This window comes from Alosa pseudoharengus, unplaced genomic scaffold (assembly GCF_046254945.1).
Source record: "Alosa pseudoharengus isolate Yale_2024_CS ecotype anadromous, Long Island Sound unplaced genomic scaffold, YU_APseudo_1.1 YU_APseudo_1.1_scf_2, whole genome shotgun sequence".
NCBI lineage: Eukaryota > Metazoa > Chordata > Actinopteri > Clupeiformes > Clupeidae > Alosa > Alosa pseudoharengus.
This window is the reverse complement of record NW_027468663.1, coordinates 44,147,076-44,174,983: the sequence shown is the minus strand read 5'-3', so window position 1 is coordinate 44,174,983 and position 27,908 is coordinate 44,147,076. Positions and strand designations below refer to the sequence as shown.

The window sequence follows — 27,908 nt, the reverse complement described above, 5'->3', positions numbered from 1 at the left end:
GCAAATTGCATTATACGGACCAACTGCACAATGACAATTTAAGTCTATCTATAAATCATACAACATGGAGAAATTAACTAATAAACAATAACATAAACAAACTGAACTTGTGCCAAAGCGTGCCATACTGTGTACAATGGTGGATGAAAGCGTGGGCTGGTCAATCTGCGTCTTTTATCCTGGTGGTGGAACCAACCAAAGGGAGGAGGGAGAGAAGAGCATAAAATAGAACATTGTTAGTTTGTGAGCCACTCAAAAATACAAAGTAAGACATTTGTTTGACCGTCTGCTTTCATAACTGTGGGAATTTTGATACAGCACAAAGATCAGACACACCTTATTAATCACTTAAACACAGAATGGGGGATGTGATAGCTACCACTCACATTTGCTATATGTTGCCCAATTGAAAAACAGATTGTATTGATATATTTGTCAAGCTTAAACAAGTTTGTTGAATTCCCTCACCTCATCTAGTGAGTAAACTGTATTGTCAGGCTAGGATTAACCCCTATCCAGCTTACCACTAGGCAAAACCTTGTTTTGGTTGGACTAAGCCTATTCAGTGTTAAAAAAAAAAGGGCATCTGAAAATAGTTTAGTTCAGAGTCCTGATGTCAAAAAAGTAATTTGGGCAATTTTTTTTGTCATCTGGGAGCTGGCTCCATAGTCAGAACGCATAACAACTAAATGCAGCGTTGCCTTGTTTAGTTCTGATAGTGGGTTTCAACAGGAACATTTCTCCTGTGATCAGTGAGGTTTAAGTGATGAGTAGGGTTGGGTATCGTTTGGGTTTTATCCGATACCGGTGCTCAATCGATACTTTTAAAACGGTGCCGAAACGGTGCCTGAACCGGTACTTTCTTTTTAAAATGTTTTTAAATTAAAATGGTCTAAAGCATGAATTGCTTTTTTATTGATAAGACAAATTTGAACATGAAATTGAACTGTTATATTCAATTTACTATCAACTAGTGCAGTGCCCGTTAGAGTTGGATGTCTCGAGACCGGTCACACCATACCTTGCATTTCTCACGCAGAAATATTACTAGGGATGTCAAGGTATCTGCATAATTATTAGAGGAGGCGCAGGGATACGAGAGGATTTCTCGCAGGGTTCAGAACTAGCGCACCACTCACCAGCAAAATCAAAAAAATAAATAGCCACCGACATCCAATCAAAAAATAGTAGGCTATTCGTTGTATCCGGGTAAAATTCCAAAATAGCACATCCCCTCCCTACAACCACGTTATGCTTGTGTGGGGTTACACGTTTAAGATTTCAAAACTGCACCAACATTCTTTTTATTCAGAAATTCAACTGTCTGTCATTTGGTAAACCAGCCTACTTATGGTACTTTACAGGGTGTGTAAATCAAGCCTTTTCACGAACATTTGGCCTAGCCTACTTTATTGCAAAATTATTTCTTATCTATAAACTAAACTAAACTGTCGGTCATTAAGAAAACCTAATGATTGTGTCGTTATAGCTTTGTGTCAGCCAGACATCAGCAACGTTCATTTTACACGACCAATCACTCTCGTGGCTGCCTGCACTTTCCCTGTCGTCACGGCTGCAACTTTCGCACTCGTTTGTGCTTTTTAGCGCCGTGTTCATCAGGTCCCGGGACACCCATCTGATCCTCCATGGACCATGTCAACAATGAATGAAAATTAGCTATTATTAACGAGTGTTATCAATTTAAGCGAGTATGCTACACATAGGCCTACATTTTTTTCTAAACATACAGGACTGCTGCAGACAATGACCTGCCAACCACCATAATGTATAATGAACTTGCTGTCCTCGGTTTCGGCATGCACATGCTTAGTCTAATGATTCAGTGACAATATAGGCTACTCAAGTGAATAAAGCAATTAGCCTAATAAATAAAATATTTGTCTCACTCAGTACATATAGGCCTACATCTCGTAAATTGGTGAGCCATAGAATATCCCAGCGTCACGATTATTATATTTCAAGATTCCAATCTATCCCACCTAAATATGAAAAAATGGTGACATAAAAAAACAAATGGTTTCCCTTGATAAGGCTGACATAAGAGACATAGGCTATGCATTATACTTTCCCAGACAAAAACAAGATATAGGATGTATAGATTACAATGACAAATTCAAGGTCTCAAAGGGTTAATGCTTCTTTCCAATTTTTTTTTATAATTAGTGAGTGAGTGAGTGCACCCCCCCCCCCCCCCAATCTCACTCCAAGCTGAGCTCAAAACTTGAGAACCCTGCCCCAGTATGCTGCTCTTATTCAATTGATGCAAGTTATGGTGTAACACCAGAGACTTTCTAATGTGGAGACACAGCACTCAAAAAATCCTCCATAGAAATGCATGGGGCTAGTTTGCAACGCCAATATGGCTGTTGTCTACACATATCCCACCCCTTCCTCCCCAAAATGTCGACATGTGTATACATTGAGCGAATCATGTGGTGTGAGTTGACTACTTTGAGCCAATTATGTGCTGTGTTGTGCAGACATTGTGCCAATCATGTGTTGTGAACTCGACACTGGAGCACGGTTGGTGTGGTGAAGCCTTGCGCACGCGCATTTCTGCTGAATAGGATGCCCGATGAGTACCCCGAGTGGAGGGACATGCCTAAAAAGACTTTGGTAACACTAGCTCGCTAGCTGGTTTTTTTTTTGTTTTTTTGGTCTCGGTCTTGGTCTCGGTCTCGTCTCGACTTTGTCTTGGTCTTGACTCAGTCTGTCTTGGCCTTGGTCTCGTCTTGGTCTCGGTCTTGATACCCTCTGGTCTTGGTAGTGTCTTGGTCTCGGTTTAGGCGGTCTTGACTACAAGTCTAGTGCCCGTTCAAACATGCTATTCCTGTAGCCCAATTACATGCCTGCAGGTAGGCCTGCTTTAAAAATAGGATGATAGGGAAAAACATAATTCCAGGTAAGCATTCAATAATGAATAGGCCTACAGATAATATAATAATATAATAAATGTGAAGTGAGCAGAATTTAAGCACGGCTGCATGTGACATTTTTTACAAATCAAAATGACATAATCCTAACAGCTGTTTTGAGTCAAGGCTATATGCTTAGCCTATTGAATAACTTGATGATAGAGAAAACAAACCATTTTGTGGAATGATGCATCATATGGAATTTGCAACGGTGTGACTCAAAAACAGTCTCTGGGTGCCTATAAGTGACATCACACTCTGTCTGCCACTCGTTGCTTGTCGCTGCCTGGTTATGCTTTGCATGTGTGGCATTCTGAGACGTTCTTTAATTCGGGACCATTATCGCTCGTTTCAATTTAGGACCTTGCAGTTGGAATTGTCGTTTGTTTATTCAAAGTCTAAAGACAGTCCAAAGTAACCTGGGCTATTCATAAGTGACATCACACTGTCTGCCACTCGTTGCTTGTCGCTGGTTATGCTTTGCATGTGTGGCATTCTGGGACGTTCTTTGATTCGGGACCATTATCGCTCGTTTCAATTTAGGACCTTGCAGTTTGAATTGTCGTGTGCTTATTCAAAGTCTAAAGACAGTTCAAAGTAGCCTGGGCTATTCGAAGTGTCCGCTTATTGCACATAATTTTTTACGTCATTTTGAAGAGCCACTGCATATAGCCTACCTGTTTGTGTTGGCAAGTTGGCGTGTTGGCGATCCAATTCTGCCAAAGCCCTGCTTCTATCCTCACTGGTAGCTTACAGTCCTACAGTGCTGTGTGGCAGGGGGAGTGGCTAGCGGCGAAAGCCAATGCGTGCTTCTTTTACCGATATAGGCTATTTAACGATATCTTTTGCATTTCTTATTCAAACAATGTCAAATTCGGCAGTGCACTTACTCATGCCCGTAGCAAGACACCTGCCAAGTTTGTAATCAGTCTGACAAACAGTCAGCGAGATATGCGTGCCACAGACACACACACACACACACACACACACACACACATACACACAGACGCTTCTTGCTTTATAGATAGATATCTCATTGCTCCTAACATGAAGATCATGTTAAAAGTTCGCTGGCAAAAACATAAGGTTAGGCTGATGTCACTGAGCTGTCAAAGAGGCTACAAAACCATCTCCGTAGTTATCGCTAATTAAACTCAGCTGACTGGTGTTAGCGCATAGCCATAGTTGCTGTTAAAATGCCTAGGCTAGCGCTGGGAATCTAAACACTTCAACACCGACATGTTCAAAACTATTGCGTGTTATGGGTTAAGACATGACATTTCTTGAAGCATTTGGGAACACACTGAATTAACTGTTAGTCCCTGTTCCCTGTTAGATTAGCTTGCTTGCAAATGCCGTTGTCCATGACCTGGCAGTTCTATGGCAAGCGGTTTTAACATACTTTATGGCAAACCGCCTACACTGGGTAAACTTGAAAGCAGAGCTTACCATTGTGTGTGCATGCATGGCAAGCTGTTTTAACATTTAAATGTATTATTCGTAGGAGCAATGAGATATTCAAGGGCGTAGGTTTGGTCTGAGCTTTGGTGGGGACACTACCCCCCCCCCCGAAAAAAAACACTCAACTCTTTCACCAGCCACTAAAATTATTAAAATGTGCTACTGTCCAACTACTATCCATGATTAAAATGTGCTACTGTCCAACTTGATCTAACTACACTGAGTAGCCTACATAATCTGATTTTAATATGTAGGCTACAGATATGTAGGCTATATTTAACATTTATTTTCTATTTGGTCTGTTATGAAATCATGCCCATTTAAGCACAGCTCAGTTTTAAGAAACTTAAATACATGCATGCTTAGCATTTTGTGAAAAGAAATCATTAAGGCTACATTGACAAACTCTTAACCGTGAGCTGCCTGTATATTCTTTGATTCTAATAGTTACAGATATCTAGGCGATGTAAGCACAGCTCAGTTTTAAGAAATGCAGCCGAAAGACCATGTTGAATTTTGCTATAATTTATTTCAAAACCGGATTACTCTGGAACAGCTAACTATACACGGGAATGCATTACACCTTTGTGTTCGGTAAGGTCTGCTGTTTATTCTGATATATGGTTTGTCATGTGTTGCGTGAAGAGTGTGTAGGCCTACGATATTCCACCGAGACGAATGGATGTGGAGATGGGCGCAGAGAATAATTATTAAATCTCTTGAAGTTATTTTTCTCGCGAACTGTTTATCACAGTAAACAGTGGCTAGCTAGCACCGTTTAAAAGCTGAGAAAAGGCTCTTTCATGTGACACATGTGTGATGAGTAGCCGACTTCTCGAGGAGTTCAACAGAAAAGAATGGGTGAATTTGGACGCACTTCATGCTTAGTGAAGTAAAGCTGAAGCGATGCTGCGCAGGAGACTGCGGCTCACTGGTAGTTATTATAGGTAACTTCAAATCAGCGCGATTTCCTCTTATAGGCTGCTGCACATTACAAGATCTGTACGAGATGATCCGTAGCACTGAAGTGAGAAATGATTTAACTCTTTGTGTAGCGCATGTGAGCGCTTTTCCCCCATTTCAACCTGAATATTGGTGGGGACATTTCAGTCGTAATTTGACATTGGTGTGGACACGTCCTTCGGTCCCCACGCAAATCTACGCCCCTGGAGATATTGATAGTAAATTGAATATAACAGTTCAATTTCATGTTTAAATTTGTCTTATCAATAAAAAAGCAATTCAAGCTTTAGACCATTTTAATTTAAAACATTTTAAAAAGAAAGTACCGGTTCAGGCACCGTTTCGGCACCGGCACCGTTTTAAAAGTATCGATTGAGCACCGGTATCGGATAAAACCCAAACGATTTTCATTGTGATGCTATATGGGCCTCCTGAAAGCACATGAAAGATTAATATCATGCCATTATGTTGTTTAGAACACACCGTGAAATAAAGTTTTCACCTTACAACTTTGCTGATAACATTTCAAATAAATGCCAGTTAGCGCATTAGCAAGGATATTGTGTAACATATAGGCTACTGTTGTTTCATAGCCTTTTGCTTGTGTGTAGTTAGGCAGGCCCACTGCTAGATTTTGACAGGAGCTCGCGATATCGCGTTAAAGCAAGCTACTTGGGCTCACTCACGCAAGCTGTCAAACACTGTCCACTGGCCTATGTGGTGCACCCCTCTGGTTTATACATCCAGTGTTTATGTTAGCTAACTGTGTCTGGATGTGTTGCTATCAGAGCAAGACATTAGAGATGGCGCATGACATGCAGTGATGCCTCGTATAAAAATTTTTTTTTTAAAAACGCTATTTAAGCACCGAAATGAGGCACGTTGTTATTCGATGCAGTTACTACCGTTTGCGTCGGCACCGGTGCCATATTAGAACCGTGTTTCGGTGCCCAACCCTAGTGATGAGTATTGCTGGAACATGTCACACAGTCTCATTGAAGGGCAAATCTGGTGTAAACTGATTCAAAGCCTTGTTGTTCGAGCTCACCAGGCACTGTCCAAAGGACAAAGAATAATAAAATGTGTCATAACCTAGACAAGTTATGGACAAGAAAGTAAAGCTGACTCAATATGGCAAAAAAGCCTTCGGTATCTTCTTTCCATTACAGGGTTTCCCCAGGTTTGACCACCCCAAATAAGACTTTTTGTAAGACCTTTTTAAGACCACTTACATGAAAATTAAGACCTACATCACACCCATTATGCCAGGGATGTCAAAGTCAAATACATTAGAGGGCCAAAAAAACAAATTTGCTACAAGCCGAAGGCCGGACTGGTTCAATGTTTATTAAAACATATTAAAATGACTGCACGTAACCTATTGAACCAAGACGTGTACTGTATTTTATTTAATGATTAAATGAATAATGACTGTGACTGAAGTGCAGGCAAAGTTTGCACAAATGTACGATTTTTCCCATCCTCACCGACCTTGTCATAAAACTTGTTTAAATGATCATATGATGCCTCCTTGCTGCTTTGTCGTCTACATGAGCCTTTCTCAAACTTCTTTGACCTGAGGCCCAGTCAAGGCATACTTTGGGGTCATAGGGCCCACCTACATGAACCCACCCCCTCCTCCCACCCCCCATTAAATTATCATAATGATATCACAATTGTTATTATTTTTATACTATATTGCTATACATGCACTTCAAAACAGTCAATGTTTAAAGTGCTAAGATTGTTCACAAAAGTTTGGGAATCAGAGTACTGCTTTACTAATGTAAAATATAATTAGGCCTACAATAGTTTCATTGTTTTTGCATTGTTGCATGATGCTTGCATGAGAAATACTTCTCAAAACAACTGCAGTTATATGGGTGCCGTTGTTTTGGGATGTTTCCCTCATGCAAGCATCATACACTGATAGAATATTTATATGTTATTTAATTACATTTAATTTGAATGCCTGAATGTAAGGATTCAGGAGACACAATACCAGCTTGTGTGAATGGTAAATTGCGGGTCATCATCATGCGTAAATCACTGATCTGGAGATCTTTAACTATCTTTAACTAAGACTAATTAATAGCTTTTGGCTGACTTTAATACTTAATGCCAAACAGTGTTTTATATAGTCTGTGCTCTGTTTTTATGGAAGTTGCATAAATCCACGTCGTTCTATTAAATGTCGTTTTATAATTAGCCTTCCAATCAATAGGTTGAAGCTTAGCTTTGCTACCAACGTGCACACGCATGCATTGAATAAACGCTCATACCACGACTTAATTCTATGCCTCTGTTTGATGACACCAAATTAACAAGTATTTCCTACTAATTGCAGAAATGTTTGTTTTCTTTTTCTGTCCGCGGCTCCTTGACCAATTGCGCAGCAAATTATCAGACGATGGCACGGGAATAATTTCACTCTGCAGACCATTGTCCACATTGCAGACCGCGGCCCATAGTTTGACAAATGGTGACCTGCATGCTGCCATATTAAGGCCTTTTTACGGTGTGTTTTAGCCGGGTTTTCGCGTGGAAGGCTCTGTAGAAATCTGGCACCCTATTCAACGAAGTTAAACTGAAAGAGCGTGCCGTTCAGACACCAGAATGAATGAGTTCACAGTGACGTTCATCAGGCAGTAGTAGCCTAATACAGTACGTTCAGTTCACGTTCGCTCAAAATACATATGAACGAGTGACTTTCGTTCAATGATCGCGTTCAGGCACAACACTGGGGAGGGGGGTAGCTGAAAGTTGAGATCTGCCCTGACTGAATACTGATGAATAATGAAGCCGAGGCCCACTTGCGGCGCCGCAGTAAGTTTGTGGGCTACCGTTGCATTGCGGGGAATGAGTATTGATGCGCAAAACAGCACCCGGCGGCTGTGGCCTGCGGGCCGGTTCTAATACTAATCAAATATCATCCCGGGGGCCGTAGATAATTCATTCGCGGGCCGGATCCGGCCCGCGGGCCTTGACTTTGACATGTCTGCATTATGCGGTTGTAAAACACCAGATCAAATCCATAATGACAATTAAAACAACACTTCCCCATGATGTGCTGTCCTCTCCTTTCGACTGATTATGTTGATTCATTGCTGGCGGTGGGAAAACCCAAAGTATTGTTTGCGCATATCCTAAGAAATTAGACTAGTGTAGTTGCCACGATACCAAAATTATTGTTTCGATACCGATACCACATCAAGAATTGCGATTTCGATACTTCTTCGATAATTCTTAAAAAATGTATTTGATTTGGGGGCCCAGACCACCTTGACATCATCAGTAATATTGAATATAGTGTTATCATTCACACCAGTGGGCATCCTAGATTCTGCTTGACTCTTTCCACACACACGGAAAATTATGGCTTATTTCATGTTTCTATTTCATATACCTTCGAATTCATATAAAGTGTACAGTAAATGTATAGTATTTTTTAATCTGCATAATTACTATTAATCTGCTTAATTGCTAAACATATTTAGTCATTTGAATACTTAGTATTTTTAAACTATTACACCTAGGCAAATTTTAATGTGGTGTGTAGGCCTAGGTGTAATTGAGTGTTTGTCACTTTAAGAAATACGTGAGTAATTACTGTAGCCTTCAGTCTCACGGTTTTAGGCTAGTGAATAATAGTTGCACATAATGCATAAGGATATGTGGATGCAATTTATTGTTGTCTGTCATTAGATAAAATAAATGTAAATAAAAAACTATCAAGTTCATAGAAGGGATCATGTTCAATAATGATTTTAGCACTAATTACAAATGACATACATGACCTGAGCTAGCAGAATTAGTTAGCAAGGAGCTCTCTCCAGATGTAAAAGTTTGCAAAGGTTGCGCTGCCTATTTCTAAATGACATTAAACCCAATAGTAGACCTACGTGCATCTCATAGCCTAGGTAGGTTAGCAACACAAAGTTGAGAGGTGCAAGTGAGCAAATCAACTTGATATTAGCCTATTATTATGTGTTACCACAGAATCACTTAAGCTAAACTAGCAGCCATGTCTCGCTGTTTATGGCACGACAGCTGCGCATATGTGTGTGAGGAGAAAAGACGCACAGCCACAGGCTTGGGGAGGAGGCACTAGAAGCATGCCTTGTGCACACAAACAAGAACACGGTCATTCTTAAAAGTATTGATACTAATAAAATTAGGTATTGTGACAACTGCTAATAGCTATTGCGACACTTTTGTAGTATCGGTGCACCGTGCAACACTAAATTAGACGATCTCTGACGTTAATCAACCCCCTGTTGAATTTTCACATTGTTGTTGTTTTTTCCTAGCCTAGAAATCTAGACGCACCCTAGCGGCGGCAAATTAATGTGCTCAGCCTGTACGTCTAGTATCAAACCATAGGGATTTCTATTGGCTGACGCCGTGGACGTCATCCAATCACATCGCTCTATTTTGTTAGAGAGTCTTAAGGCGGGCTTAACAGGATGGCGACAGTCCTGCGACAGTGAACAACAAGGAAGGTGGCTATGGCAAACGAAGAGCGGTTGTTTGAATCGGCGTTGGCGTCAACTTTGGAGGAGTTGGACTTGTGCTTTTCTTTGAAAGTTGAGCAACACAATGCACTTAAGTCATTCCTTACGAAGAAGGATGTATTTGCCGTTTTGCCGACCGGATACGGATATGGTCGTAGCGCTGGCCTATTGCATGCCTAGGCAGTTTGAAAGACAATTCTCTGCCCGCCCCTTGGATTAAGCGAGGTGAATGGCTCGATTCCAGACTATACATTTCAATGATATAGGATGGCCCACCAGGCTAGTTTTTTCCCCCATTTCACCTTGCTTGCAGGCTAGTATAATTAAAATTGAAGACCTTCGTTTAAAAAATTAAGACTTTGGCAACGGAATTTAAGACTTTTTCAGACCTTAATTAAGGAACATGACATTTAAGACCGTTTAAAGACTTTTAAGACCCCGCGGCTACCCTGCATTATGTCAGGAATACCAAAAGTACTTCTATACGGCTCTGGGCTATACTTCCCTGTCCATAACTCAGAATTGGCTGTGCCACATTTTCTTTTTCCTATGAACAGCACACAGTGATTTCCAACAAGAGCTATGGATCAATTCATACCGGATTTGTCCTTTAAGTGATTTGTAAACAAGGAGTGCTTTAGGGTCAATCCGGTAAATCAAAGACAATTACTCAATATCACATCTAAATTAGCCCAAAACATTTAGCTCTGATCACTCAAGAGACACTGACAATTGTCAAGAACAAAAACAAAATACAGAAAATACAGTATACACCAGGGGTATTCAATTAATCTTCAGCGAGGTCGTTACGGAAAATTTCCTCAAGCAAAGGTCCGGAGCATCATAATGTTTAGGCTATGTATATGTATGTATGTATAATATATATACAGGGGCGGAGCCAGAGGGGTGGCTCCGGGTGGCACAGGCCACCCCAGGTGCCACCCCAAATCCTAGTCTACGATTGGCCATTAACATGGTGTAAGGCGGGACCTTTCTTGATGCACTTGCAGCAGTGTGAAGTGTCAGACGTCAGAAATGTAAGTGGCAAACACACTTGCCTTTATTGGCCTGCGGCACAATTGAACTGCGGAACGAAAGGTTTCCCCGATCAGGAAATACTCCTTAATACGCAACTTTGTGTAGGCTTAACAGAGGTAGCCTAAATATCGTGCCTATGACGATGACAGCTTTAAAAAAAAAAACATTTATTTCACTTGTCTCGCTGGATTGAAGGCAGAATGTGGGCTGTTGCGATCAGAATATTGAGATTCAGGGAGATAAGTTTCTTGAGAACTTTAGTCATCCAATTCAAACACATGGAAGTCATCCAATTCAAACACATGGAACCGGTTATGTGGTTGCCCTGCAAGAAGTTGCACCATGTGCAACGTGCACAATGTTTGCACACATCCACAATACACTCCTTCATACCAACCTCAAGTTTCTTGAGAACTTTAAAGTTCTCAAGAAACTGATGATTAATAATCTAATCGGAAGACATGGAACCGGTTATGGTTGCCCTGCAACAAGTTACCCCACGTGAAAATTTAATTAATAATTTGCCCAGACTTGTTGTGATCATAATATTGAGATTCAGGAAGATGAAATTGCTCACATCCACAATACACTCCTTCATACCAACCTCAAGTTTCTTGAGAAAATAAACAAATAGACAAAAAAAACAGGTCAAATTATTGTAACAGCTACAAAAATAGATGGCCATAGAGTGGGGGAAATGTCTTGGATGAGTATATTTTGTATATCTTCATTTACAGTAATATAATAAAATTGATTATATTTTAATGTCCCCATGATGGAATTTGTTTTAGAACAGCATAGCCCAGTGACAGACAACTTAGATAATTAACTTTAATATGTTTGTATTAAATTTTATTCAAATACAAAGACATTTCATGTGAGAGTAAGGTATTTGTGTTTTTTTGTCCTTCAATTTATGAGTATGATGTTTGCATCTGGTTTCCCTAATGTATTTGTGCTAATTTCACATCTTGAGCCTCTTTCTGTTTATCTGGATGTTTTGCCTCATGCCACCCTTGAATCAGTGCCTCTAGTGCCACCCTTGTTAAAAATGTCTAGAATCGCCACTGTGTATATATAATATAGGATGGATGGATGGAGCCTAGTTGTAGATAGATAGATAGATAGATAGATAGATACTTTATTGATCCCCAAGGGGAAATTCAAGAAGATTGTAGGCCTAGGCCTAATGTTTAATGTGAAATAAAATAAGTAGCCTAAAAGGCAACATTCGAAATGAGGAGAAATAAGGCAAGATAAGAGTGATTGGGGAATAAAACTGAGTAGCCTTGGCTATTTTAAAGATCTTAACGTGAACTTAAAATAAAATTTGAGCTGAGACCAGGCTGGTTCCTTGAACCCATTAATCAGCAAGTTTAATTTAATTTTTTTAGTTTTTTTTATGTTGACCCGAAATCCTGGAAACCCAGGAACATCACGTTTTTGGGCAGTGAATGCATGTCGGCTTAACTAGATTGTGGTGGATCAATCATATTGCCTTCTTAAATCGTAAAATATTCTGTGGTCTCAGTTCACTGTTGAATGGGCCTAGCCTACCCTATGCTTGCTCAATATGCTTTGTCTAGTAGAGGTGCTTCAAATTGGCGCTTTTAAAAATCGGCTGTCTCAGAATAGAAGAGGTCCAGGGCAATTCTGCGCAAAACTGTCACATCCATATTTAGCCTAGTTGGCGTTACGGACGTGACAGTTTTGCGTGGTATTGCCCCCGTATCTTTATATAAAGCTCTGTTCTCGCTGTCTAGCTTCCTCCTCTTTGAGCAATCGATGATTTGAAAATAACTTAGTTATCGTTAACTTAGATATCCATCTGATTGTTTCTCGTCCCGTCTCCTCTCCTCGCTCGTTTCAGGCTATCAGTCTCTTCCCCATAGTAGGCTACTTTACTCACTGACTCGAATTTATCAGAATTCACAGATTTCACTGGCTGAGTAGCAGCAAGCGAAATGATGGTTCCTGAAGCTCCTGAAGTAAATGCTGTTATCCTAACCAACGAAACATTTAGCGCAGCTTTGAAATCTTACGTGAAAATCTAAATTAGGCTATTATGGTCTGGGTCCGGATAGGATCACGTCGCGGTCCGCCATTTGGTGATCCCTGGTATACACCATACAACAAATATTGTTGGTGAGTTAATCATTTTGGCCATGTCATTTTTTTTACTTTTGATGTATTGATGTATGTTCAGCCCATCTGTAAAATATCTTCATAAAACCTATAGTGGAAATTTCGCCTCTATCATTTCTATGACAATGTGATTTTGTAGCTTTCGTAGCTACACAGTTTGATGTTAACTGTATAAAGGTTGAATAATTTTAGTGCAATAGAGGCCTACCCTTTATAAAAAGCCCACCAATAATGCTCACCACAATTGGAAATAATTTAAAATAAGAGAAAATGACCCCAGCTTCATGGATGTTTTGGAACCTCCAGCCCTCGTAACAAAAGCCTTCTTGACCTTTGCGGATTCCACAGCTGTCCATCCACAGAGCGTTCCACAGTGCATAACGTAGGCTGCAAATAAAAAGCAAAATCAATCTATCAGTGTGGTAATAATAGCTCTGAAACTGACAGTTCCAGTCATTGATTTTGATTAGCTGAAACGTGTTCCTTTCTGTTGTAATTCCCAAGTTACACAAAGAATGGTAAAAAATGAAGTTGTTACAAGCTGTGGCCAATGTTCCACTTACCATTGTGTGACAGTCTACATTAACTATTTATTGGTGTAGGGGTGTCTTTATAAAACCATCAACTGTGCATAAGTTAAGACAACCAGAGGAATACAATAAATCATCTGTTGGAAATTGATCTTAATGCCTCAATTAAAAAATGAGGAAAAAATCCAACCTTTAAACACACCAATATACTTTGTGAATGAACCAGGTATCGTAAATTAATAAATGTTATTCCTTAAAATACAGGGGGCATAAGTAAGGAACCCCCTATGTTAAAATCCCATAGAGGCAGGCAGATTTTAATTTTTAAAGGCCAGTTATTGAATGGACTCAGGATACTATGCATCCTGATGAAGTTCCCTTGCCCTTTGTAATTAAAAGATAGATAGATAGCCCCCCATCACATACCCTTCACCATACCTAGATATATCATGGTTTTATTTCAGTTAGGCTAATAGCTGGTTTGATTTGCATGCTACAGATTCTATTAATTGCAAAAGAAATGTTGACTGGTAAGTTATTCATGACTGCAGATGCTGACTTGCCTATTTCTCGATCCCTCGACCGCAGCAACGCTACTTCCTAGTTTACCTGGGTTACAAGAATGCCCTTTCACTCCTGTTACAATATGCTGTAATTTATAGCAGGTTATTCCACTGCTTGGTTGAATTTCCCATTGTCCTACGTAATTTAGAACGACCATTAACCGTATGTTATTATACGGCTCTTCACAATGCAAGTAGAATGCTCCATTGACTTGAATGGGATTTCCGAAAGTTCTAGCGGTCATTATTTCTTGGGAAAGGACCTCTGAAAACAAGAATGACCGCTGCAACGGAGTTTGCGCTTGGAACTTCATTCAAAAGTGAAAGCAGACGGTTGATCAGCTGTGTTCTAAAGAATGTTTGATTCAAGTTCAGCGTGTGTTGCGAACTATTTGTTTCTCAGCAAAAGCCACGACGAAACAGTAACAAATAAGTGTAAAGAGACATATCATGGAGTTTATTTTTTCGTTTTGGCAAGTAGCCGTATAATAAGCGGGATAATATATAGAACGCCGGTCATTATGGGAAAATAAGCCCCTTCAGGGCGAAACAAGACCCCTCCGCTGGCGCGTCGGGGTCCGGTTCGCCCTGTCAGGACTTATTTTCCCCATAATGACCGGCGTTCTATACATTATCCCTTACTTATCTGCACACCTATGAAGTAGATCCATTTTTTTGGCCGTATCACACTTGTATATTAATTCGCCGAACTCGTTGTGAAGTTTAAAGGAACACGCCACCCAATGTCAGTAGTAATATATGTTCTTACCTTAACTTTCACGAGTTGAGTCATACCTCTCCCGTGTCCGTACGTGCACTCAAACGCTCTGGTGCGCGGCTGGACTGTGTTAGCATGTTGCTATGCTAGCGGGCTTTGACGGCAACTAAGCGTAGGAGTAATCAAAAACATCCACGTTTTACCGACTTAAATACAGTTGCAAGAGTAGTTGATAGAAATGCTACGGCCACGCAACGTGAAACGTGGCGATTTTCCAAGCGAATAAACCGGAGAACTACAATGTGTGGCGCAATAGCACTTGGGAGTACTTTGACCTAGCGTAGTAGTATTGTTAACACCTAATTGTAGATCCTATCCACCACAGAGTTTAGAATCCATGCTGGATCGACCCTCAGCCTCTCCCTCCCCTCTGAGCGAGAGAGAGGCACACACACTAGAGATGCGCTGATGGGCTATTATTTCAAACATAACTGCATAGCAAAACTTATCATCAATCAGCCATCCATCAACACCAACGTTTTTTGACCAATTTTCGAAACGGCACCCGCCGACCATCCGCTGGTTGTTTTAATGTAGGCTATATGGGTGATACAGCGCTGCTGACGTGAGGCTAGAAAGCCCTTGCCTGTTCTAGGAAGACTGATCCAATGCAGCAAATATATTAAAAGGCTAAAGTCGTACATTGGCTATGTTGTAGCCTATCCCCAGAATATCAGCAGCAAACTCAGTCTCTGTCTCGCGAAACAGTCTCCAAATAAAACGCACATCGCCCTGTTGCCTTTTCTGCCAGCTTGTGAAAATATATCGTCCAAAATGCTTGATTGCATTGCATTCTCCACATTTTTAGCTACATTTTCATGTACCACATCAGCATTTTTGTTCAGTGAATCTTTTGTAAATTGCTTTACAATTACCGTCGGGCCCATAGGCCTATTGCCTGGCTTGCCTCAGCTTCGGTCACGTCCTTTTACAATTTTATCATTGTAATAAAAAACGCAATTTGCCACATAATTTCAACATGCTCCTGGCCTACTAATTAAAGCCTATTGTACTTTATTTTTTGCAAAAAGAAAGAAATCCTTGATAAAATAACAAGTCATTCACATTATAGGCTACTTTACACACTGTTATGTCAGGGTGACTGAAAGCCTGTTCTGAAGACTCCCATTCATTTTGACTGCACGAGCGCGTCTTTTTCAGACAGACAGCGCAATTCATTTTAAAGCAATTTACAAAAGATTCACTGAACAAAAATGCTGATGTGGTACATGAAAATGTAGCTAAAAATGTGGAGAATGCAATGCAATCAAGCATTTTGGACGATATATTTACACAAGCTGGCAGTATAGGCAACAGGCCGATGTGCGTTTTATTTGGAGACTGTTTTGCGAGACAGAGACTGAGTTTGCTGCTGATATTCTGGGGATAGGCTACAACATAGCCAATGTACGACTTTAGCCTTTTAATATATTTGCTGCATTGGATCAGTCTTCCTAGAACAGGCAAGGGCTTTCTAGCCTCACGTCAGCAGCGCTGTATCACCCATATAGCCTACATTAAAACAACCAGCGGATGGTCGGCGGGTGCCGTTTCGAAAATTGGTCAAAAAACTTTGGTGTTGATGGATGGCTGATGGATGATAAGTTTTGCTATGCAGTTATGTTTGAAATAATAGCCCATCAGCGCATCTCTAGTGTGTGTGCCTCTCTCTCGCTCAGAGGGGAGGGAGAGGCTGAGGGTCGATCCAGCATGGATTCTAAACTCTGTGGTGGATAGGATCTACAATTAGGTGTTAACAATACTACTACGCTAGGTCGAAGTACTCCCAAGTGCTATTGCGCCACACATTGTAGTTCTCCGGTTTATTCGCTTGGAAAATCGCCACGTTTCACGTTGCGTGGCCGTAGCATTTCTATCAACTACTCGTGCAACTGTATTTAAGTCGGTAAAACGTGGATGTTTTTGATTACTTCTACGCTTAGTTGCCGTCAAAGCCCGCTAGCATAGCAACATGCTAACACAGTCCAGCCGCGCACCAGAGCGTTTGAGTGCACGTACGGACAAGGGAGAGGTATGACTCAACTCGTGAAAGTTAAGGTAAGAACATATATTACTACTGACATTGGGTGGCGTGTTCCTTTAAATGAACTGTCACGTTGCATCCGAGCTGTAAAATGCAGACGTTCAGAACATTGCAACATTGTAGCATATGACGGAGGTGGCTTTTAGCTAGATATTCACCTTATTCAGCCCCGCCCATTTTTTAAAATTCCACTTTGTCTTTAAACGTCCGGTCGGCTAGCTACGTCTAGTTAGCCTTATTGGGATTACACGGCAGAAGAGGATAGAGAGGCTAACTTACAGAACAGCCGCTCCAAAGTCAGTTTTTTTCCTAACTTCAGATTGGAAAGCTGTATAACAGAAATGTCTTAAGTCACCAAAATCCTAAATAAACGTTCCAAACTTTAGGATGACCCATAATATATGATGCCAGTCATCTCGATAGAGCTCTGCTATCTCAATGTATCGCAATGGATGTACTGCTCAATCGGAAGTTCGGAGACAATGTGGGCAAAGCTAGCGCCCCCATGTTTGCGCGCGGAAAAAGGTGAATATGACAGCAGGCTAAGTAAAAGCGATGTTTCAAAGCTAAAGTTCATCAGAATCTTGGGATACGCCCGTTTGACAACGGGAGAGATAGAACTAAGGGCTCTTACAGAGTCAACGCGAGCAAGCAACGTTAGCAACGCGAGCGACGTGCTCCCTTTCATAGTTTACACGGTGGACGCAAGCAACGCGGCCGATAAGTGAAATGCAATACATCGCTCACGCAATAGGGGGTAGCAGTCACTGGTGACATTCTGAGTGATATTTATGCTGTCTGTAAAAGTTACATCCCAAGAGGCTCTTTTGGAGAGCCACGGATCATATTTAATTTAGAATTCTCAAAAAGACTCCAGTATGACATGGAGACACGTATAAAAAGTAATATCTAGCTTTGTTGGGTGACAAACTATAGACGGGAGGTGAGTGTGATTCGCTGTGCTAGATTGACTGCATGTTACAAGGACACTGTGTCATGTCATGTAAGGAACATGGTACTGTAAATAAACGCAAACATAGCCTACATTGCAGAGCCACTTCAACTTTATTAATATATGGTGAATAAATGTACACTAACACATGTGCACATCCCCATGGTTTTCTGACGTGACGATGCTAGCACGTTAGCAGCGGTTAGCTAACTATACTAACGTAAGTTATCTACAAGTCTGAAGTCTCCTCCAAGTGACAATCATGTTATACACAATGAATAGCATGTAACCTACAATGTGGAGCTCCATAGACCGTAAAAGAAAGATAAGCTTGCATAATGTTTCCTCTTCTCTGGCCATTGTATTCAAACCTTCTTCTGTAAATATAACATATACTTGACATAATGTACAATACTTGCAGTGTCGCCCCCACCTACAACGCATAGTATTGCATGCGTCAGTGCGTCGCGTATCAAAAACTGGGATGACACATTTTGCTACGCATCGACGCATAATGGCGGCCGAAGCGTAGCGATGCGTAGCCTTGCGGGCGCGTATGCGTAGCGATGCGTTGACTCTGTAAGAGCCCTAAGGCGCGTATACGCGCCCGCAAGGCTACGCATCGCTACGATTCGGCCGCCATTATGCGTCGATGCGTAGCAAAATGTGTCATCCCAGTTTTTGATACGCGACGCATTCTTTCTTTCATTATCTTTCTTTTACGGTCTATGGAGCTCCACATTGTAGGTTACATGCTATTCATTGTGTATAACATGATTGTCACTTGGAGGAGACTTCAGACTTGTAGATAACTTACGTTAGTATAGTTAGCTAACCGCTGCTAACGTGCTAGCATCGTCACGTCAGAAAACCATGGGGCTGTGCACATGTGTTAGTGTACATTTATTCACCATATATTAATAAAGTTGAAGTGGCTTTGCAATGTAGGCTATGTTTCCGTTTATTTACAGTACCATGTTCCTTACATGACATGACCCAGTGTCCTTGTATGCAGTCAATCTAGCACAGCGAATCACACTCACCTCCCGTCTATAGTTTGTCACCCAACAAAGCTAGATATTACTTTTTATACGTGTCTCCATGTCATACTGGAGTCTTTTTGAGAATTCTAAATTAAATATGATCCGTGGCTCTCCAAAAAAGCCTCTTGGGATGTAACTTTTACAGACAGCTTGAATATCACTCAGAATGTCAGTCACCAGTGACTGCTACCCCCTGTTGCGTGAGCGACGTATTGCATTTCACTAATCGGCCGCGTTGCTTGCGTCCACCGTGTAAACTATGAAAGGGAGCACGTCGCTCGCGTCGCTAACGTTGCTTGCTCGCGTTGACTCTGTAAGAGCCCTAACGACTGGCCTTTGGCCGTAGCATCCATTTGGAACTAGTAACGGCAGTTTGTCCTGTGAGTTGAGAAAAAATCGGAAGAAATTAGTTCTACAAACAAGACAGTTTTAGCGATTAAAACGTTTAAATTGTAACAGGAAATGAACACAACGCAAGTGGCAACAGTGGAATAAGCGGGATAATGGACTCCATGGTGGTCTGTTCACAGAAGTTAATGCACTAAAGTCTAGGTCAATTTTGAAAATAAATTAACCCTGAAGGCAAATCATGTTAATTTTTGGCATACAACATTTTTAGGGGTTTTGAAGGGTGCTGAATTCAAATCTTCTGTATGCCAGGCTCAAAAATGTCCCATAATGCCTCAAAACGGAGAAATCCAATATGGCCGCCACCGCCAGGTCAAAATCTAATTAATCACTTATCTTTAGGACTGTACAAGGTAAAAACCTGAATGTAATGTGCTTTTATAGGTTTTCACATATAGGGAATTCAATGCCATGCTCAGATTTAAGATCAAGACTAGAGAAAATGCTTGAAATGAATGTACATGGTTAAAATTGTTGTCTCGGATAACGAATAATTCATGAAAAAAGGACCATGAAACAGGTTGATGGCTTTCTGAAGAATTTACTTGAAACATGTTTTTTATTTTTATATTATATTATTTATCTGTATTTTAACTATTTATTTAGTAGAAAATGCTTGAAACTCTTAAGCTATTACTACTAGATTTGCCTACTATTGAAATATTGTACCTGAGCCTATTGTTTTGATGTCAGTGTGCTATGATGACATGTTTGCCCATCCCACCCCTACCCGTACCCCTACACACACAAATACCCATATGTAACCCTGAATGAGGCCACACCCTCTACCTATACACTGAGGAGGCACTTTTTAGCAATTATGTCGCTCCTCTCACATGATGCTCAGCAGTAACAGGTAAACTATAACATAATATCACAACAATTTGTTTAGGACCATGTAATACATCTATAATAGCATGTGAATATTGTTATGTGAGGATTATGTATAGGCTAACTGAATAATTAATATATCGTAAGAAACTAAAAAAGTTAGCTAGTTAGCCTTTGTGAATAGGAAGAAGCTAACTAGAGCCTCGACTCTCTGGGATGTGGGCCCCCTCTTGACAAGATGTTGGCCGCAGCATACAAGGCCCCTGGCACATGAACTGCTCTGAGAGAGCTGAACAGGGGATGAGCCCAGAGCCACAGGTCTGTCGACAGGCTGCAAAGACCTGGAGACCCCAAGCCCCCCTGTCTGTTGATGTAGGCCGCAGTCAACGTGCTGTCGGTCCTCACCATCACATCTTAGCCACGGTAGATAGTGTCGGAGGGCGAGGAGAGCAGCCCTCAGCTCCAGGACATTGATGTGCTGGGATAGCCAAGGGTCCGTCCAGAGACCATTGATGCACTGACCATCGAGAACGGCGCCCCAGCCTACTGGGGATGCGTCTGTAAATACGACCCAGTCACGAATCTCTGGTTCCATGGCACTCTCCTTCTCGGTGTTGGCGGGATCTCTCCACCAGTATAGGGCCCTGTGAAGCCTGCGGGACACAGTCACCTTGGCCTGGGAGGGCCCTTGGGGGCACAGACCAAGGCTCAACAGGCACCTCTGGACTGGGCGCATGTGAAGGGCCATAAGGCCCAAGAGGCGAAGGCAGAAGCAACTGAGACATTGAGACGGTTGCCCTCCTGGAGTCCAGGACCATGCCCAGGAAGGTGGTGACCTGGGAAGGCTGGAGCCTGCTTTACTTGGGATTGGGGCGCAAGCCCAAGTCCTGAATGTGCTTCAACAGCAAGGCCACGTGTAGGCGGCATTGCACTTCTGAGGTTGCACAGATGAGCCAGTCATCTAGATAGTTTAATATCCTCAGCCCCCTCTGCCTCCATGCACCTGGTAAAGGTTCGGGGGGCCAGAGAGATTCCAAATAGGGGGACTTGGAACTCGAAGACCTGACCCTCGAACGCAAACCTCAGGAACTGCCAATGCCCTGGCCATGGCTATCTAAAAATAAGCATCCTGTAGGTCGATGGTAGCAAACCAGTCCCCTGCATTGATGGCCTGCCGCACCCTCGGAACTGTGATGAACCTGCACCTCAGAGACCGGTGTACGTTGAGAGCCCTGAGGTCTAAAATAGGACGAAGGTCCTCTGTGTGCTTGGGTACAGGAAAATAACGGGAGAAGAACCCCGCTTGGGGGTCTGAACTCCTCACTTCCCTTATCGCCCTTTTGTCCAGGAGGGTGGACAGCTCTGCACATAAGGTCTGAGCGTGGGTCATGGTGGAGAGCACCCATGGATCTGCTCCAGCCAAGCCTTAACCCTTAGAACCCTAAGCTGTTTTTAGGGCATTTTCACTACCTTTATTCATAAGGATTTATTCTGGTCATTGTAAGTGCCACACACATATATTATATATTGTTTTTTTCAGGAGAGTCTAGGCTATTCAAGTATCATCATTTCATGTATTAATACTAGCATTGATTTTATTTTGATTTTTAAAGAATTAAAATATAAAAAGTGTATTATAAAAATTCTTATATTTTGACATGTATCTCACCACAGCAAGCTCACAGCTCTACATGCATTTCATGTGGTTGTAGGGCAGACTGTCCTGAATCGGGCAATATAATTGCCATGTTGGAGGGATACTCTGGGGCTGAGCAATTTACAGAAATATTTGCTGTGTGATTTACGGAAATAAATGCCATTTTTTATAGTGACCTTTCTGAGCTCCATATCTGTGACACGAACTGATCTGACCTGACTTGACCCGAGGTTATGTGTTAGCCTGCGTGCCTGTGTGTATGCTGTCATAATAATTCTCAACTTTTTACTGCATTGCCTTGAACAAAGTAAAGGCAAAAAAGGTGTTTATTTGTTGAACAAATTGGGATGCAATGTGAGCCTTGAATTGGATGCCATGCAGGAATTTGCTAGGATCTCAAAACCGGAATATGAACATGCTTTGCCATAGAGAAACACATGATAGCATTGGATTATAAACATGCTTTGCCACAAGAACAGACAAAAACGTGGGGTAAGTCCAGCTATATGAAGTTATTATTTTGCTGTCACTTCGTCTGTTTTATAACCCAGAAGGATGTACTTGGTATCAAATGATAGATCTGAGTCTCCTCTTTCATCTGACATGCGTGGCATATCTATGCGATCACGGGTCCGCGAGTAATTCAAACGAGAGTAATGAGTGTGCAGCGTTGGTTTGTGTACATGACGTTATTATTTTGCAGTCACTTCGTCTGGTTTTATAAGCCCGAAGGATCGATAAACATGGTACCAATGGATAGCCCTGTGCCTCCTCTTTCATCTGATATGCTTGCCATATCGATGCGATCACGGGTTCGCGAGTAATTCAAACTAGAGTAATGTGTGTGCAGGTGAACGCAGAGAAGTATAGACTGTAAATATGATGCAATTTGATTTAATTTCATGATTTTTTTAAATTTTCATACTTGATCGTACAGACAAGTGTGTAGTCTCGTTGGAAAGCCCCACTTCTGCTCTGTCGTGCAATAAAGGTTTCATCTCGCTGCGATGAACCGTTCCAGAGCAATGTAACAGAGAAGAAGGGGTGTGTTTTTTGACGCACTTTGCGTCAATCGGGTTCTAAGGGTTAATGCATCGAGCTGAGAGGTGAGGCTGGCTGGCTCGGAGATTGTCAGGAACGACAAGGGCGCCTGGAGAGGCCACGGCCACTAGCACGCTGGCCCCCCCAGCCAGCTTGTGGGCAGGTACCCCGCCCCTGGAATGCCTGAAGCCGCTGCATGTGATCAGTCGGCCCCCAAGACGGATGCCCCAAGGTAGGTGTTGGCTGAGGCGTGAATGCTCTAGGGCGCCTAGCGCCCCTGGTACGCCTGCCAAGAGACCCTCTCACCTCTTCTGCACAGGGCCAGCTGTCACGCGCCTGCTGTGGGCCGAACATGGACCCAGGCTCCACCGGCACTCTCAAAAGACGCTCTCTGTCTGCCTGCTGGAGCTGAGATTAAGACAGCCAGAGATGGCGTCTAGCTACTTAGAACTGAGGCAAGGAGCGGCCCGATGCCACTGCCTGCTCCTTAGACACTGCAGTGAGGTACACAGAGGCTGACTGGAGCTCTGTCAAAAGAGTGGGATCACCGGCACTGCTTTGCAAGAGACCAGAGAGGTGTCGAACATACAGGGACAGAAAGGCCGCTGTGTTAGCCAGGCGGGCTTGCATCACTATGGGCCTATGCAGCTTACCCAGCAGAGCCTCCATAGTCCTGCCATTGGCACTGAGGCAGGAGGGACCACCAAATAGGGAGTTGGGGGAGTTGAAGAGGGGCTCCAAAGCTTGATCCACTGGGGGGAGCGAGCCACAACCTATCAGCCCTTCACCATGCATGTTGGAAAGCACCTTAGCCTGGCCAGACCACCTATGAAAAGTAGTTGGGGAGGAAAGCTGGTGACAGAACAAGTCACTAAAGTCTGGTAGGAGGGGAATGAGCGCCGCCACTGGGCGCTCAGTCATGTCTGTGTGGAACCTAGACGCAGAGGCAAGGGGCTTTTCTGGAAGGGGAATATCAAGAGCCCTGGATTCCCTGCCAACGACCTCCTCAAACAGACGGGCCAGCTCGCCTCCCACGGGGCTGGCTACACAGGGCAGTGCACAAGGTAGCTCCTCTCCCTCAGACGCAAGAACAGTCTCAACGTCCACAATGGCCTCCTCATCTTCCTCCTCCAGCTCATGCGGACTGGTAGAAGGAGCAGGATGGGGAACTGCAGGCCTTTTGCTAAGAGAAAAAAGTGAGGCTTGTAAGGCTGCTGAGGACTCCCCAAGCGCCCTGGCTACTCTTTCCATCTTCCTTGACGGACCCTCGGAAACAGGAGAACCTGCACGTTTACCAGAGAAAAAACGACAACGGGCTTCCCTTGTGTGCATAGGCATAATTAACCCTTAGAACCCGATTGACGCAAAGTGCGTCAAAAAACACACCCTTTCTTCTCTGTTACATTGCTCCTGAACGGTTCATCGCAGCGAGATGAAACCTTTATTGCACGACAGAGCAGAAGTGGGGCTTTCCAACGAGACTACACACTTGTCTGTACGATCAAGTATGAAAATTAAAAAAAATCATGAAATTAAATCAAATTGCATCATATTTACAGTCTATACTTCTCTGCATTCACCTGCACACACATTACTCTAGTTTGAATTACTCGCGAACCCGTGATCGCATCGATATGGCAAGCATATCAGATGAAAGAGGGGGCACAGGGCTATCCATTGGTACCATGTTTATCGATCATTCTGGCTTATAAAACCAGACGAAGTGACTGCAAAATAATAACGTCATGTACACAAACCAACGCTGCACACTCATTACTCTCGTTTGAATTACTCGCGGACCCGTGATCGCATAGATATGCCACGCATGTCAGATGAAAGAGGAGACTCAGAGCTATCATTTGATACCAAGTACATCCTTCTGGGTTATAAAACAGACGAAGTGACAGCAAAATAATAACTTCATATAGCTGGACTTACCCCACGTTTGTGTCTGTTCTTGTGGCAAAGCATGTTTATAATCCAATGCTATCATGTGGCAAAGCATGTTCATATTCCGGTTTTGAGATCCTAGCAAATTCCTGCATGGCATCCAATTCAAGGCTCACATTGCATCCCAATTTGTTCAACAAATAAACACCTTTTTTGCCTTTACTTTGTTCATGGCAATGCAGTAAAGAGTTGAGAATTATTATGACTGCATACACACAGGCACGCAGGCTAACACGCAACCTCGGGTCAAGTCAGGTCAGATCAGTTCGTGTCACAGATATGGAGCGCAGAAAGGTCATTTTTCATCACTAAATAAAAAATGGCATTTATTTCCGTAAATCACACAGCAAATATTTCTGTAAATTGCTCAGCCCCAGAGTATCCCTCCAACATGGCAATTATATTGCCCGATTCAGGACAGTCTGCCCTACACACACATGAAATGCATGTAGAGCTGTGAGCTTGCAGTGGTGAGATACATGTCGAAATATAAGAATTTTTATAATGCACTTTTTATATTTTAATTCTTTAAAAATCAAAATAAAATCAATGCTAGTATTAATACATGAAATGATGGCAGATCTGAATAGCCTAAACTCTCCTGAAAAAAACAATATATAATATATGTGTGTGGCACTTACAATGACCAGAATAAATCCTTATGAATAAAGGTAGTGAAAATGCCCTAAAAACAGCTTAGGGTTCTAAGGGTTAAACAATTCATGCACGACTGGGGGGCGTCCCTTGCCAAGAAAGCATGTTGGTGGCCCAAACACAACACACACTTATCAGGCCATCCAAATCTGCATGATCAGTTAGTGCCACAGCTACTATCTCTCACCAATTCCAAAAGCTTGTAAGGAGATCACCTCCTGTGGTTGCGTCAAGGGATGTCTAAGCCAGCGCTACAGTTGCAGGAAAAGTTGCATGTTATGCATGGAGTCATGCAGCTGCAGCAGCACCTGTCAGAACACTGCTGGAGAGGAGGAGGATGAGGATGATTAGGATAGCCTAAGTGTGTAGCCTACCTCTTCATACCAAGAAGTTTAAAGAATTGATTAGAACAGAATGGATTAATTACTAAATAAATAGGTAAATATGCATTATTAAATAAATAGTTAAAATACAGATAAATAGATAAATACAGATAAATAATATAAATATATAATTAAAATATGGTAATCAACCTTGCTTCTAAACATGTTTCAAGTAAATTCTTCAGAAAGCCATCAACCTGTTTCATGGTCCTCTTTTTTCATGAATTATTCATTATCCGAGACAATTTTAACCATGTACATTATTTTCAAGCATTTTCTCTAGTCTTGATCTTAAATCTGAGCATGACATTGAATTCCCTATATGTGAAAACCTATAAAAGCACATTACATTCAGGTTTTTACCTTGTACAGTCTAAAAGATAAGTGATTAATTAGATTTTGACCTGGCGGCGGCGGCCATATTGGATTTCTCCATTTTGAGGCATTATGGGACATTTTTGAGCCTGGCATACAGAAGATTTGAATTCAGCACCCTTCAAAACCCCTAAAAATGTTGTATGCCAAAAATTAACATGATTTGCCTTCGGGACTTTAAATAAGCACATTTTCCAAAATCCTGCCTAGTCTACTACGAGGTTTAAACGGCCCTCCGCTTAGCGTCGGGGCCGTTTTACAACCTCTACCGTGTTGTGAACATATTGTGGGGGAAAATATACTTACCATTTTGGTACACTGTTTGTTCAGCAATTTGATCTGATGGTCTAGCGTAGTCTTCCAATTTTTTAAGAAGCTGCCGGCCTCTTTTCAGTGGAATTGAGTTGGAACCAGTTTAAACCAGTGGCAATAACGTTAGCTTCGTCATCTTGACTGACATCCCAAAGACATTTTAAAATTCGTGCATTTTGGCTACAGCATGGCTTAACACCATTCAAAACATACAGACTAAAGCTGTATAAGGCAAAGTAAGCTAGCAACGTTGTCTAACGTTAGCTTTATATACAAGCGGCACAGCCAGTCTTACAAGTAGCTAACATTAACTAGCTAGCTAACTTTATGTGCTGCTTCATCAGGTTGTTCAATGATGAGTCTAAAAATATGCAAGAACGTTAGCAAATTACCAAAATGTTAATGTACCTTCTCTGAGTTTTCGTGGTGGCAAGTTCTGCACAATCCTTCATACCCACACACCGTTTTACTTGGTTTCACTGGGCGCCAAATCTAGACTGCATTTTCTGGTAGGAGTCTTCTGCACGCGAGTTTGTCACGTCAGACCATCATAGACCTCTGGAGTCTAACTTGATTTCTCTAACTTGCTAACAAGTCGCAAGTTAGCTCTGGGGTAGCAAAAATCTAATTGTGCCGCCTTCACGTACCATTGATTATAATATCTACTGGAAGGTTGAAGACAAAAGTGCGTTCAGGAAAACGTCTGCGTCTCCGATTTCGTCGTCTCCCTGCGCGAGAATTTAACAGGTGATCTCCTTATATGGGCATAGATGGTAGCTTTTTTGTAGGCGAACTTCAGAGGTCTGTCAGAGCATCGTCATGTGTGGTGGTCACATCACATGGTTAGGCCTACTGTTTGCAAATGTGAACTTGAAAATATGTGCAATTAAAACAAATAAGCCAATGAAAATCATTTGAGAATTGTTGTACAACAGCTAGAGCTCTTACAGATCAGACTAATTTATAAAACAAATAGGTCTGGATGAGCATTACATTAGTTCACTTAGAGAGCTCTCTGATGGATAAGCCTGAGTAAAATATGAGATATATAAATTGAGCAAGTCTGAGTATTGTATAAGCCTTTGCTGAGATCTCTTTTGTAAATCAAAAAAGGACTAAACTGAGATGACTAAAATGAGAACAGTTCAAGTTTGTGAAGAGATCTCTTTTACAGAACTGATGGAGCCTAATCTGAGATTTACCAAAAAAGATCTGAAATGAGAATTGCATGAGTTTACAGAGAGAGCTCTCTGGTGGATCAGCCTGAGTAAAATATGAGATGTATAAATTAGACAACACTGAGCATTATTTAAAATATTGATGAGATCTC

At 41.9% G+C, this 27,908-nt stretch overlaps 1 long non-coding RNA gene across 1 annotated transcript; it reads right to left on the bottom strand.

Moving 5' to 3' along the window:
• LOC143135312 (uncharacterized) lies at window positions 1-26,642 on the bottom strand. The gene is made up of 3 exons (XR_012988899.1): window positions 26,573-26,642; window positions 13,333-13,444; window positions 1-179 (listed from the first exon to the last, which is right to left on the bottom strand). It is a non-coding gene; the product is annotated as an uncharacterized LOC143135312 (long non-coding RNA).
• Window positions 26,643-27,908: the final 1,266 nt, after the last annotated feature.